We start from the raw sequence: 12,596 nt of genomic DNA on the forward strand, positions 1-12,596 counted from the left end.
TCCCCGACTGAGACACAGAGGGATCAGTTCAGCTGCCCAAGAGCAGCTGCCCAGAGCATTTCCATGGATTTAGCCCTGAGGTGTCCTCTCCATGGGATCTTATACAGAACAGAGACAATATGGGAGAGCTGTGCCCTTCTGGAGGGCACCCTGCAGTCCTGCAGGACAGCAAGGGAAGCAGCTGAATGTCTTCAAGTTGCCTGGAGGGGACTTGGGAACTTTGCTCCCACAGATACTTCCTCACAGCAGGACTCAAACGGTTTGTGTCTCAACAGGAACTGAACCTACCGCTCTCAATACCCCATATGGGCTCAGAAGTCCAATTGTGAGAGCAAGAGCAGCACAGGCCACATCCTTCCGTGGGCTCTGGCTGCTGCAGGGCAATGCACACCTGAGCCCCCACGGGCCTGAGGGCAGAGGCTCTGCTGAGGCTGGGAAAGGAGCCCAGGGAGGAGTTGGTCAGGGGAAGGTGTCTGTGCCCCAGGGCCAGCAGGGAGGTGCCCACATGCCCCTCCCCAGCATCTGTGGCAGCAGCTCCCTCTCCCTCCCTGCCTGTCTGTGCTGTGAGGAGCTGTTCCTGCCAGCAGCCACCTCCCTGTGCCCAGCTCAGCTCCCTCCAGTGCTCACACAGCCCATGCCCACCCCACTGCCCAGGGGCAGCTCTGCATGTGCAGGGGCTGGAGAGCAGATCCCAGACAAGCTGAGGTGGCTGGGAAGGGGAAGGTGTTCTGAGTGGATGTGGTTCCTGAGAAGTGCCCTTGGACATGGCAGGAGGTGGAGCTGAAGCTGAGAGAAGCCCAGAGCCATTGTAGCTGAAGGACCCTGCCCTCCCTTGCTCATCCCTGCCCTGCTCATCCCTGCCCTGCCAGAAGGGGGTCACTCCTTCCACCCACACTTTCTCCCTGCACTGCCATGGGGAGCTCCTTGACCAGGCTGAGCTGACCCTGGCAGGCAGCAGAGCCCCTGCCCCAGCACACAGAGCCCTGGGCTGCAGGACCCTGCCCTGCAGGACAGCCCTGGGCACCCCTGGCTGCACCCCCACCCTCACACCCAACAGCCATCCCTGGGAGAAGGGAACCTTCTTGCCCTCTGCCTCTGATGCTCCACACCAGGAAATCCAGGCGAGCCATCCTGACAGATCCTGTCAGTGATGGCTTTTGGCAGCTTTAAGAGACATCTCTGGAACTCACCTGCACTGCTCTGCAGCCTGGCCAAGGGCTGTGAAGGTTTCTCTCCTGATGAGCTCTGACCTGTCCTCCCACCCCTGAATCCCTTCAACCTCTTTCGCACTTCCCTTGTCTACCTTTAATGCCTGCAGGTTCTGCCTTGCTCTGCCTTATGGCCTCATCCTCTCTGCTAGAGGAACTGTGGGAGTCCTTCTGAAAGATCCTGGAAGCTGTGGGATGTGCCAGCTTTAGGAGATCCTTGCAGGAAGAGAAGATTAACTTTCCTATAGGCAGAGAATTCTTCCTTCAAATTCTGTGCAGTTTTCTCCTGGAATGAGAGCTCAGTTCCCTCCCAGCCCAGGCTGCCTCTCACCTCTGTCCCTTCTCTGCTGTGCCCTCAGTGTGTGCAGGCAGTGCCCTGAGCCCTGCTGGGCTGTGCACAGGAGCTGCTCCTGGGCAGAGCTGTCTCTCTGCAGCGCTGCCCGCTTGCCAGGAGCTCCCTGTGTGCCAGGAGCCCGGCCCAGCTCAGCAGCACAGCAACAGCCCAGGGCATTTAATGGCCCTCTGGGGGGTTTGGTGCTGAGTCCCTGAACCTCAGACCCTGAGGAAAGGTGCAGGAACCTCTTGAGAAACCAAAGTCAGAATCAAACTTTAAAGTTTCTTTGGTTGTTAATGGGTCCCTCTGAGGGACATAACTGAGAAAATGTCCCCAGATTCCAGTTAGAAAACAAAGAGACAATTATGAAAATATGGACTAGGAAAGAAAGGTCACTCTGATGCTGAGGAAAGTAAGAAGCATTTCATTAACCCAAAGGTCACAGCCGTGACCCCCAGCCCTGGGAAGGGAGATCCTCTCCCTCCCTCATTGCTCTGATCTCCCTGGGGCACTGGGATGTGGGATGTGCAATACCAAGGGCAGGAGGATGGGGTGGCACCTCCCAGGCTGCTGAGCTGGGACAAGGAGGCAATGAGGCCCCAGGGCTGCAAGGCTCACTTGTCTCCTCATGCCATCAGGGGCACACACAGCAACCATGGCCAAAGGTCTGCACAACTTGGCTCTGACAGCACCTTTCAGCTTCTGCACATCCCTGTCTCCTCTCCAGCCCAGGCTGTCCTACGGTGTCCATGCCCTGCCCCTTTCCCTGCAGGCTGTCGGCATCCCCCGGCTGCCCCACCTCGCTGGCCCCTTCCTGCACTAACATCTCTCCCTCCTCCCTGGCTCTGCCTTGGAATACAAACCACTGGGCTGATCCAGACTCCTTCTGTGTTACATGTTGCACCACAGCACTGCTCTCAGAGGGAAATTCCTTTCTCCTTGTGTGCAGTCTGGACCTCCCCAGCTGCCCTTGGTGACATTATTTCTTTCTCATGCTGTTTCTCACTACAAAGAAAAGCTCCACCATCTCTGGGGGAGAGCACTTCAAGCACTCTCAGCCTTCTCCTGTTCTCAGTCTCCACACCACTGAGCCCAGGGCTTTCAGTCCTTATACATTGGTCATGTGCTTGAGACTTTCAAATGCCTTCATGAGCCCTCTCTGTGTCCTCTACAAGGTGTTTAGCCATGAAAATGCAGTGCCCCTTGTCCAGGAAAGGCAGAGTGCTTTTTTTTGCTAAGGATTTTTTTTGGCAGAACAAAACACAGTAATTGAAACATAATGAGGGGAGATTTCCATTGGATGGCAGGAAGAAATATTTTCTGATTAAGGTAGCAGGAACCTGGAGCAGGTTGCCCACTAAGTGGAAATCCCATCCCTGGAGGTGTCCAAGGTGAGGAACTTTGTGCAGCCTGTACTGGTGGAAGGATTCCCTCGTTAATGGGAGGGAAGTTGGACTGGAGGTTCCTTTAGGTCTCCTTCAACCCAAACTATTTAATCATTCTTTCATTCCTGTATCTCCAATTCCTTCTCCACTGGGCAGGAAATACCTACATACACCATGTTGAGCATTTAATGTGACCTAATCCCCAACACTTTATAAATATGAAAGATCTGCCCTTTTAGGTACATAAATTTTCATGTTTTTGGAGGAATGGTTCAAAACTCAAAATTTCCAAATGAAATTAGAGGGATTTCCAACATCTCTGCATGAAAGGCTCACCAAGGGGTCAATGGCAGAGCCTCCCAGGATGACCTTGGAGCTGAGGTTGGCCATTTCTCTCTCAGAGTCTGAGAGTCATGATGGGCAACCAGAAAGTACATTTGGGGACTGTGCAAGACTTGCCATGGGACATTTAGGAAAAAAAATCCTAGAATGGAAAGGGTGGGGGGAACATTGATGTCCCTGGTGCAACAAGCATAAGAAAACAGACAAAAAGGAGATGGAAGGAGCTGATCATGTGTTAACAGGTGACTGGGCAGTTCCTGTCCCTGGTCATGCCCTGCAACTGATCCCACAGCCTGTCCCATTTTCTCAATCTCTCCATTGTCAAGAACTCTCTGAGACAAGGGATCTCTGTACCCTGGGTATGAAGGCAGGTTCAAATGCCAACCACTGGAGTGGGAGCCACAAACCATCAAGTCCTATGTCCTTTGTGGTGCCAGACACTGGTGAGACTGGTGTGTGTGCACAGAACACTGGTGGGTGTGGGTGGGTGTAACCACCAGTGACCATCAAACCAGAGTAACCAGGAAGTGGCAGAGGCCTGAGAGCCGCTGTCTGAGATAATCTCCTGAGGGATTCACATTGTCTGGGTATCTCTGGAGCTCTGCATCTTCTCCTGACATGGCAGAGCACACAAACAGCCCATTCTTGTGTCCCTTTCTCCACTGAGATTTCCTCAACCCTCAGTGATTAATTTGTCTATCAGGGTCCCAGGAAATCCATGACCCTCGTGCCCCACCAGTCTGTCAGTGTCCCATTCTGGTGAGCCTTCACCCAACATTCCTGTGGGATCGGAGGGGTATTCGACTTCCCTTTCCAGGGGGCTGAGGCAACAGCACAAGGGAGACCCCTGAGTGTGTCTTCCCACTTTATTCCAGTGTGTTCCTGCTGCAGGATCTGCAGTGCCCAGGAAGGACTCACAGAGACATTTCCCAGAATAACACTCTTTATAATGTAAAATTGTGACAGGTTAAGGTTCAAAGGTTGTCAGTGACAGAATATGAGTGTAAATATGTATTTAGAGCAATACCCAGACCAGCTCTAATCCCAATTAAAGTATTCAGTGTATGCAGAGCACAGTTCCTACCCAAGAGGCCCCTGTGGGGCAGAGACAGGTCCAGCCCTGCAGTTATGATTAACTCTTCCCTTTCTTTTCTTCCATTCTCGAGTTACTTTTATACTATTTCTTTATGTTTAGGTGGAGCATGAGTGATTTTAGACACAAAGACCTTTGTTTATGGCTTGCATGAAATTGTCTCACTTTGCTGTTAGGGACAGAAGCAAAAAAATGCCCAGTGGTTGGTGGTTGTACCTTGGAGGGGCGTAACTCGGGGTTGGATGTGTGTGTTAATATTACAATTAGGCTTTAATGAACCAAGTTCACCTGAGGACAGAGATCTCCCCATGGCTGTTGGCTCAGCAGCAGGACATCTCCTCCTCTGCCCCTGGGCTGGCAGGGGCTGTGCAGTTTATCAGCTGCAAAGACCCCTCGAGTTCCCCTCCCTGCAGGGATTCCCACAAAGCCCCCTGAGGAGTCTCCACTCCCCCCACCCTCCATTCCATCCCCTGGGCAGGTGTTGACTCTTGTGTGAGGAATCCTCATGGAGCTGCCCCCACGTCCCATCCAGGGAGCAGCAGCTGCATTTTACCCTGGAATTTCTGTATCACTACAACTTCTTTTGGGATGTGAATAGAACTGGAATCCCCTAATTTCACCCTCAGTAATCTTCCCTCAGGAACCAAAGGGACCATAGGAGTCTGCAAAACTTCATGGAATGCACTATGACATTCCAGGGCATCATGGAATCAAAGGAATCATTGGAAATATGGCACCTCATGGAATCATCAGGAAGTTGTGACATTGTGGAATGTCATGGAACCAAAAGGCCTTAGAGACACTGTGGAGCCCCATGGAATCACAGATGCCTTTGTGACACTGCAGAACCTCATGGACTCAAGGGATCATTGTGAAACTACAGGGCCTTATGGAACCAAAGGAACCCTTGGACACTGCAGTGACCCCTGGAATCAAACAGCCTTTGTGACACTGCAGGGCCTTATGGAGCCAAAGGGACCATTGTGACACTCTGGAACCACATAATATAAATGGTCTATTGTGACACTGTGGAATTTCATGGAATCTAAAGGGCCATTGTGACACTCCAAGCCCTCATGGATTCAAAGGAATCCTGAGACACTTTGAATCCAGAAGTAATCATGAAAGAATTGTGAAACTATGGAGCCTCATGGAATCAAAACACTGGATCAATATATTAATTATGGATTATTATATTTATTATTAGCTCGGACCAACTCAAGTGTGTTTGTGGGGTTAAAGGGAAAAGTCCAAATCCCAAAACTGAGGTAGTGCCCTGTTCCATACCCAGCCCCTTGTATCTTCCTTGGGCAGCCCTGGAGCAGCTGTCAGGGAAAAACAGTCTGGGAGTACTGCCCCATAGCCCTGCCCCACAGCACTGCCTCATAGCACTGCCCCATAGCAGTGGCCCACAGCACTGCCCCAAAGCACTGCCCCACAGCACTGACCCATAGCACTGGCCCACACCACACCCTCTGGAACTCCTAATCCAGCCCCACACCGCCTATGGCACACCAGGAGCACTGTCCCTCACCCTCCCCAGAGCCCCACAGTGGCCACTGGGCCAGAAGTCCCTGCTGGGGGTGTGAGTTGGGGTGGCCACAGGGAGCAGAACAAATAAAATGAACACTGTGTGGCCATTGCATGGTCAGACCATCCCACCTGGACAGGTGGAAGCTGGACTTGCATGGGACTGTGGGTGGTAGCTCTAATTCTGTCTTTTTCTCTCTCTCTTTTTTTTAATCACCTTCTCTTAAATCTCCCTTCTTCATTTTTAGGGTAACATAAAACCAAATGGGTTGGATTTTGCTGACTTGTATGGCTCAGCATGTGCTCAGTCAGTGCTCTGTGGGATGCTCTGTTCTGGTTGAATGCTGCCCTTTAAACTTTTGCCAAGCTCCCTCATTTTCTAAAATTTGCCAGTAAAAGTGTGTTATTTGACCTCCTGAGAAAAGGTGTAGATTTTCTCCCTTGTGGTCCCTCTCAAGATATTAAAAGAGCTAAAGGACCTTTTAAAATACCTGGAGGGAGAATATTTTTGGTGCCTTGTATATTTTTTAAACTAAAACTCCTTGGATGAGCTCATAGCTCAAACCTGGTGTCCTACAGTCACCATCTCTGGAAGTGTTCAAAAAACATGGAACTGTGACACCTGGGGACACGGTTCAGTGGGGAAGATGCCAGTGTGAGGTTAATGATTGGACTCCATCACCTTAGAGGTCTTTCCAACCTTAACAATTCTATGATTCTAAATGATTAAGATCTTTCATCTTGTCACTTGTCTCTTCTTTTGTCTGCTCATTTGTCATAATAAATAATTCATTTTACATAAGTATATCTGATTTGCCATTGTTAAAACCTGTGGGAAAAAGTGATTCAATCACACCTCTGTAATTTACACTGCAGAGTAAATCTGAGGCTAAGATTGGATCCAGTCACACCAGGCTCCTCTCTGAGAAGGAGTTTAGAAAGCAAGAGGTCCTTTCTGCCCCTCACAGCTCAATGAGGCAGCTTCTCCAGTAAACTCTGTCTAAGTCTTCTATTTCCACCATCACCCCATGAGGTTCCACACAGTCCCAAGGTTCCTTTTATCCTGTGAGCTTCCAGAGTGTCCCAGGATTCCTTTGGATCTCTGAGGCCCTGAAGGGTCGTGATGATCCCTTCATTTGATGAGGTTCTGCAGACTGACAATGATCCCTTTGGATCAATAAGACTCTGCAGTGTCACACAGGGCCATTCATTCCATGAGGTTCCACAGTGTCACACTGGTCCCTTGTGCTCCACAAGGCCCTGCACTGTGACAAAGGTCCCTTAAATTCATGAGATTCCACAGTGACCTCGTGATTCCATGAGGTCCTGCAATGTCACAGTGGTGGTGTTAGAGATGGTGGAGCTTTTACTTTTGTGGTCAGAAATAGAATGAGAAAGAAATAATGTCACCAAGGGCAGCTGGGGGAGGTCCAGTCTGGACTTGTGCAGAAAGGAATTTCCCTCCAAGACAAGTGCTCCGATACAAAACCTCACCAAGAAAGGGCCTGGGTCAGCCCAAGGCTTTCTGTGTCAAGAAGAGCCAGGGAGGAGGGAGAGATGTCAGTGCAGGAAGGGGCCAGCGAGGTGGGGCAGCCGGGGGATGCCGACAGCCTGCAGGGAAAGGGGCAGGGCATGGACACCGTAGGACAGCCTGGGCTGGAGAGGAGACAGGGATGTGCAGAAGCTGAAAGGCCCCAAGAGAGCCAAGTTGTGCAGGCCCTTGGCCATGGCTGCTGTGTGTGCCCCTGATGGCATGAGGAGACAAGTGAGCCTTGCAGCCCTGGGGCCTCATTGCCTCCTTGTCCCAGCTCAGCAGCCTGGGAGGTGCCACCCCATCCTCCTGCCCTTGGCATTGCACATCCAACATGTCAGTGCCCCAGGAAGAGCCCTGACCAATGAGGGAGGGACAGGATCCCTCTTCCCAGGGTATCGGGGTCAGGGCTTTGACCTTTGAATTCTGAAACACAGCCAGTTTAACTCAGCATCAGAGACATCTTTGACTTGCTTGTCCCTACTTGCCATCACTGTCTGCAGTTTTATGATCTGACTGGAATCTGGGGACACTTTCTCAGTCGGGTCCCTCAGTGGGACCCATTAGCACTACAAGAAACTTCAGTGTTTCAATCTCACTGATACTTCTTGAGAAGTTGTTTGAACTTACTCTGAGGGACTGAGTCTGATGTAAACAACACAAACCCCCCAGAGGGCCATTAAATGCCCTGGGCTGTTGCTGTGCTGCTGAGCTGGGCCGGGCTCCTGGCACACAGGGAGCTCCTGGCAAGCGGGCAGCACTGCAGAGAGACAGCTCTGCCCAGGAGCAGCTCCTGTGCACAGCCCAGCAGGGCTCAGGGCACTGCCAGGGCAGCTCAGGGACACCAGCAGGGCACAGACAGAGCTTAAAGGGGCTCAACATTGGGAGGATGACTCAGAGCTCTTGGAGGAGAAATCTTTGCAGTGCTGGACACGGTGAGTCTGTGGGTGCAGGGCAATGCAGGGGCAGCTCCTGGAGGCATCTCCTAAAGCTGGCCCAGCCCCAGCTGATGGGATGTGTGAGGAGGGGGCTTTTGGTGGACACCTTGGAATAGCTGTAGAGCTGGAGGTGCAGCCAGGTGTGCCCAGGGCTGTGGTGCAGAGCAGGGTCCTGCAGCCCAGGGTCCTGAGCTGGGGCAGGGACTCTGCTACCTGCCAGGGTCAGCTCTCAGCCAGCTTGGGGAGCTGCTCAGAGGGCTGGGGGAGAAGCTGTGGGTGGAAGGAGCAACCCTGAGCAGGGCAGGTTCCTGTTGCTGAGAGGGAGCTGTGTGGGTCAGGGATGCTCACAGCTCCAGGTCTGTTTGGGTATGGGTCTGGAGGATGCTTCCCAAGAAGATGGTAAGTCAGGGATTACGGAAATGATCGGAAAATTTCTTGAGTATGTTTTCAATTTTCTTACATGGAGAAGGGTGAGATGGTTTGGCAATGAAAGAAGAACAATAGGAGTTGCAATCACAGAATCAGACAATCTTCTGACTTGGAAGAGATACACAAGTAACCTCAACACAATGTTTGAACATGTACTGAGACTGCTGATGTGTAACTTTGAGTCAGTCAGTTTTCTGGGAGCCTCCTGAAGTGCCTCAGCTATGGACAGCACAATGACCACCTTTTCTGGGCCCATCAGGGATGTTCTGACCTGCCCTTTCCCACCTGCAGACAGAACATGCCCCAGGCAGTGCCCTGCAGACAGGCAGGTTCCTGTAGGGCCAGGGTGAGTGCACAGAGGTTGGGATGGGACTGGGAGTGCTGACAGGGAAAAGGCACCTCTCAGGAGGAAATGTCCAGGCCGCAGGGACATGATCAAAGCATGAAGGGGAGCTAAAAAGAGAAATGCTGTGGGAAGGAGGGCACTGTTGGTGTCTGGCAGGTAGCACAGCTGGGTCAGGGTAACACTGTCCTCAGGGCCTGCTGTCTCTTCCCTGGCTTCTCACACAGAGCACCATAATATTTTTCCCTTGTCTCTCCACTACTCTGATATTGTTCTTGTTGCCTTGTTCTCTCAGTGAGACTCTGGAATTTGCAGCTCCTGAGTCTGGCACTGCCCTTGTGAATCCAGCCATGCAGGTGTGTCCTTAGGAATGGAATGTCCAAGCTTTCCTCTAACTGGTGAGCTGTGAGCCAGCCAGTCTGTGTGACAGGGGAATGAGCTGACTATCATTTAATGACATACCATCCTCAGGGCACTCAGGTATCTCCTTGTAATGTCCTAATGTTCTGTAGCAGACTGGTGTTACCTGAATGCCCCATGGCGATGTACAAAGATGTTACAACTGAGGAAATGCTTCTGGGTTTGTCAAATGAACTTCGTATGTCTTTGGCAGAATTGAGTCGCCCTCAGAGACCTTAAGAAAGGCTGAGACATTTAGTGATCCCTCTGCTCTCAGCAGGGTCTGGTTTCTACTCAGGGTAACGTGTGAGGGTGATTGACCTCTGATCCTCGAAGGTCAAACACAGAGCAGTTGGGAACAAGCCTGTCCAGCCACTCACCTTGTCCTAAGCCACAGGAATCCCTTTGCCTCCCACACCTCTCAGGGTCTCCCTCCAAGTGCAGTAGAAAGGCGTAGAAAGTGGGTCGGAAAAAATTCCCTAAATCCACTTTGTGCCACCCACCTGGTTTAGACCTGGGAGTGGAGATGGTAACGAACCTTTCTGCATTAGGAGTGATTCCATGTGACAAATTCTGAATATCCAGCCTAGTCCCTCTGCCCCATGGCCACAAACCCACTGCAGAGGTGCAGGGATGGCTCCTCCAGTGCCCACACACACAGGCCTGGCTGCTCATGGCACTCCCAGAAAGCACAAAGTAAGCTCAAGATAGGGAGCTTGATGAAGGATTTTCCAAGAGAGGTAACAAGGGTGGATGAGTCAAAATGAGACAGCCTGTGGGAAATGGCATCATTTAGCTCAAGGAAGCATGACATGACTTGTCTCTGTCTTTTTGTCCATGAACAGGTCCCCAAACCCAGAGGTAGCAAATGCCCAACAGCAGCTCCATCAGCCAGTTCCTCCTCCTGCCATTGGCAGACACGCGGCAGCTGCAGCTCCTGCACTTGTGGCTCTTCCTGGGCATCTCCCTGGCTGCCCTCCTGGGCAACGGCCTCATCATCAGCGCCGTAGCCTGCGACCACCACCTGCACACCCCCATGCACTTCTTCCTGCTCAACCTGTCCCTCACAGACCTGGGCTCCATCTGCACCACTGTCCCCAAAGCCATGCACAACTCCCTCTGGGACACCACAACCATCTCCTACATGGGATGTGCTGCACAGCTCTTCTTCCTTATATTCTTCCTTGGAGCAGAGTTTTATCTCCTCACCATCATGTGCTACGACCGCTACGTTGCCATCTGCAAACCCCTGCACTACGGGACCCTCCTGGGCAGCAGAGCTTGTGCCCACATGGCAGCAGCTGCCTGGGCCAGTGGCTTTCTCAATGCTCTGCTGTACACAGCCAATACATTTTCCCTGCCCCTGTGCCAGGGCAATGCCCTGGGCCAGTTCTTCTGTGAAATCCCACAGATCCTCAAGCTGTCCTGCTCACACTCCTACCTCAGGGAACTTGGGCTTATTGTGGTTAGTGCCTGTTTAGGTTTTTGCTGTTTCATTTTCATTATTTTCTCGTATGTGCAGATCTTCAGGGCTGTGCTGAGGATCCCCTCTGAGCAGGGACGGCACAAAGCCTTTTCCACGTGCCTCCCTCACCTGTCCGCGGTCTCCCTGTTTGTCAGCACTGCCATGTTTGCCTACCTGAAGCCTCCCTCCATCTCCTCCCCATCCCTGGATCTGGCCCTGTCAGTTCTGTACTCAGTGGTGCCTCCAGTACTGAATCCCCTCATCTACAGCCTGAGGAACCAGGACCTCAAGGATGCCCTTAGGAAAATGATGTCTGGATGCTTTTCAGCAGGAGGAACCTGCCAGTTTTCTTCTGTACAGTGTTCACAATAAAACTCATGAGAGGCTCAGTTTGCCTTCCCAGGTTTTCCTTGGTGCTCAGTGGGTTCTCTCATAATGTTGTGCTCAATGAAATTATTTTATTCATCCTCTCATCTAAATCACTGTATTGTTTATTAATTTGACTCTTTAACTATTTAATTGAGCAACTGTGCTATCTTTTTATTTAAACAAAATAACACTTTTGTAGTTGCCTTGCGTACCTGGGATTTTTCCTTTTAGACTTTCAGGGACCTACGGTGCAGTTCCATGTGTGCAGAGAAGGGCAAAGAGTCCCAGCACAGCAGCACTGCCAGGGAGCACCAGCACTGGGCCTTTGCTCACCTGCTCTCTTTCCACTTGTACACTCTCCTGCAGAGCCCCTGGGCTGGACTAAGGCCTTGGTCCTCTGCCAGCTGGGACACAGACCTGCTGCATGTCCATCCTGGACTCACAGGCAGGGACAGGCCATGGGCACTGCTGGGACACAGCTGGGCTCCACAACAGCAGCTCCATCAGGAAAGGGCTTCTCCTTAGCTCAAGACATGCAGTCTTAGGGCTTTTTGCAAAGTCACTCTCAAGAACATGCCAAGGGATAGACTCTATAGAGGCTCCTTGTTTGCTTGTTCTTCAGGGGCCCATTGTGATGAGATCAGGGTTCCAGTGAGGTCCTCAACAGACTCAGATCTGCTTCAAGTACTGCTTGTTCATGGCCAGTGAGCTTGGAGATGGCAAGTCGTTATTTTTAACCTCTCAGTGGCTTTAGAGAAGGTGACAGAGCTGGTTTGAGGTGAATATTTAAGTGAACCAAGTTGGGAGCTGCCAGGAGAACACAGGGGACCTGCAGGCCTAGTGCGTGCCAGGGATCAGCAATAAAGGGAGGCCTGTGAGCACAGACCTGTCCAGGGTCTTGACACTCACAGATAAAACTCTAAATCTGGTTGTGAACCAGCAAACAGAGCCCTGGAACTGCAGGGGCTACAGCAGGAAACAGGGAAAATGATCTGGTGAGTGTTCTGTGTTACCCTCAGTGAACACACTGCTGCTACCCATGACAACAATAGCAGTAATAAAAGCTGGAACTATAACAAATAAACCCCACAAGAAGCACATGAGGTGCACAACACCATTGCTCCACTGCTCACCACTCAGTGCCCAATGCCCAGCCCAGCCCAGACACAGATCAGCCCTTCCTGACCAGCTCCCCATTAACACCCTGAGCACGGCCCTGAATCAAAGGGA

At 51.6% G+C, this 12,596-nt stretch overlaps 2 protein-coding genes and 1 pseudogene across 2 annotated transcripts in view; 2 read left to right on the plus strand and 1 right to left on the minus strand.

Moving 5' to 3' along the window:
• The window catches only part of LOC139673816 (zinc finger protein 850-like), a 554,262-nt gene that overhangs the window by 527,125 nt on the left and 14,541 nt on the right, over window positions 1-12,596 (plus strand). The gene's annotated exons all lie outside the window — the stretch shown is intronic.
• Window positions 1-12,596, minus strand: part of LOC139673810 (zinc finger protein 850-like) — a 1,066,517-nt gene that overhangs the window by 153,641 nt on the left and 900,280 nt on the right. The gene's annotated exons all lie outside the window — the stretch shown is intronic.
• On the plus strand, window positions 8,743-11,369 carry LOC139674277 (olfactory receptor 14C36-like; annotated as a pseudogene).

This window comes from Pithys albifrons, chromosome 7 (assembly GCF_047495875.1).
Source record: "Pithys albifrons albifrons isolate INPA30051 chromosome 7, PitAlb_v1, whole genome shotgun sequence".
Taxonomy (NCBI): Eukaryota; Metazoa; Chordata; class Aves; order Passeriformes; family Thamnophilidae; genus Pithys; species Pithys albifrons.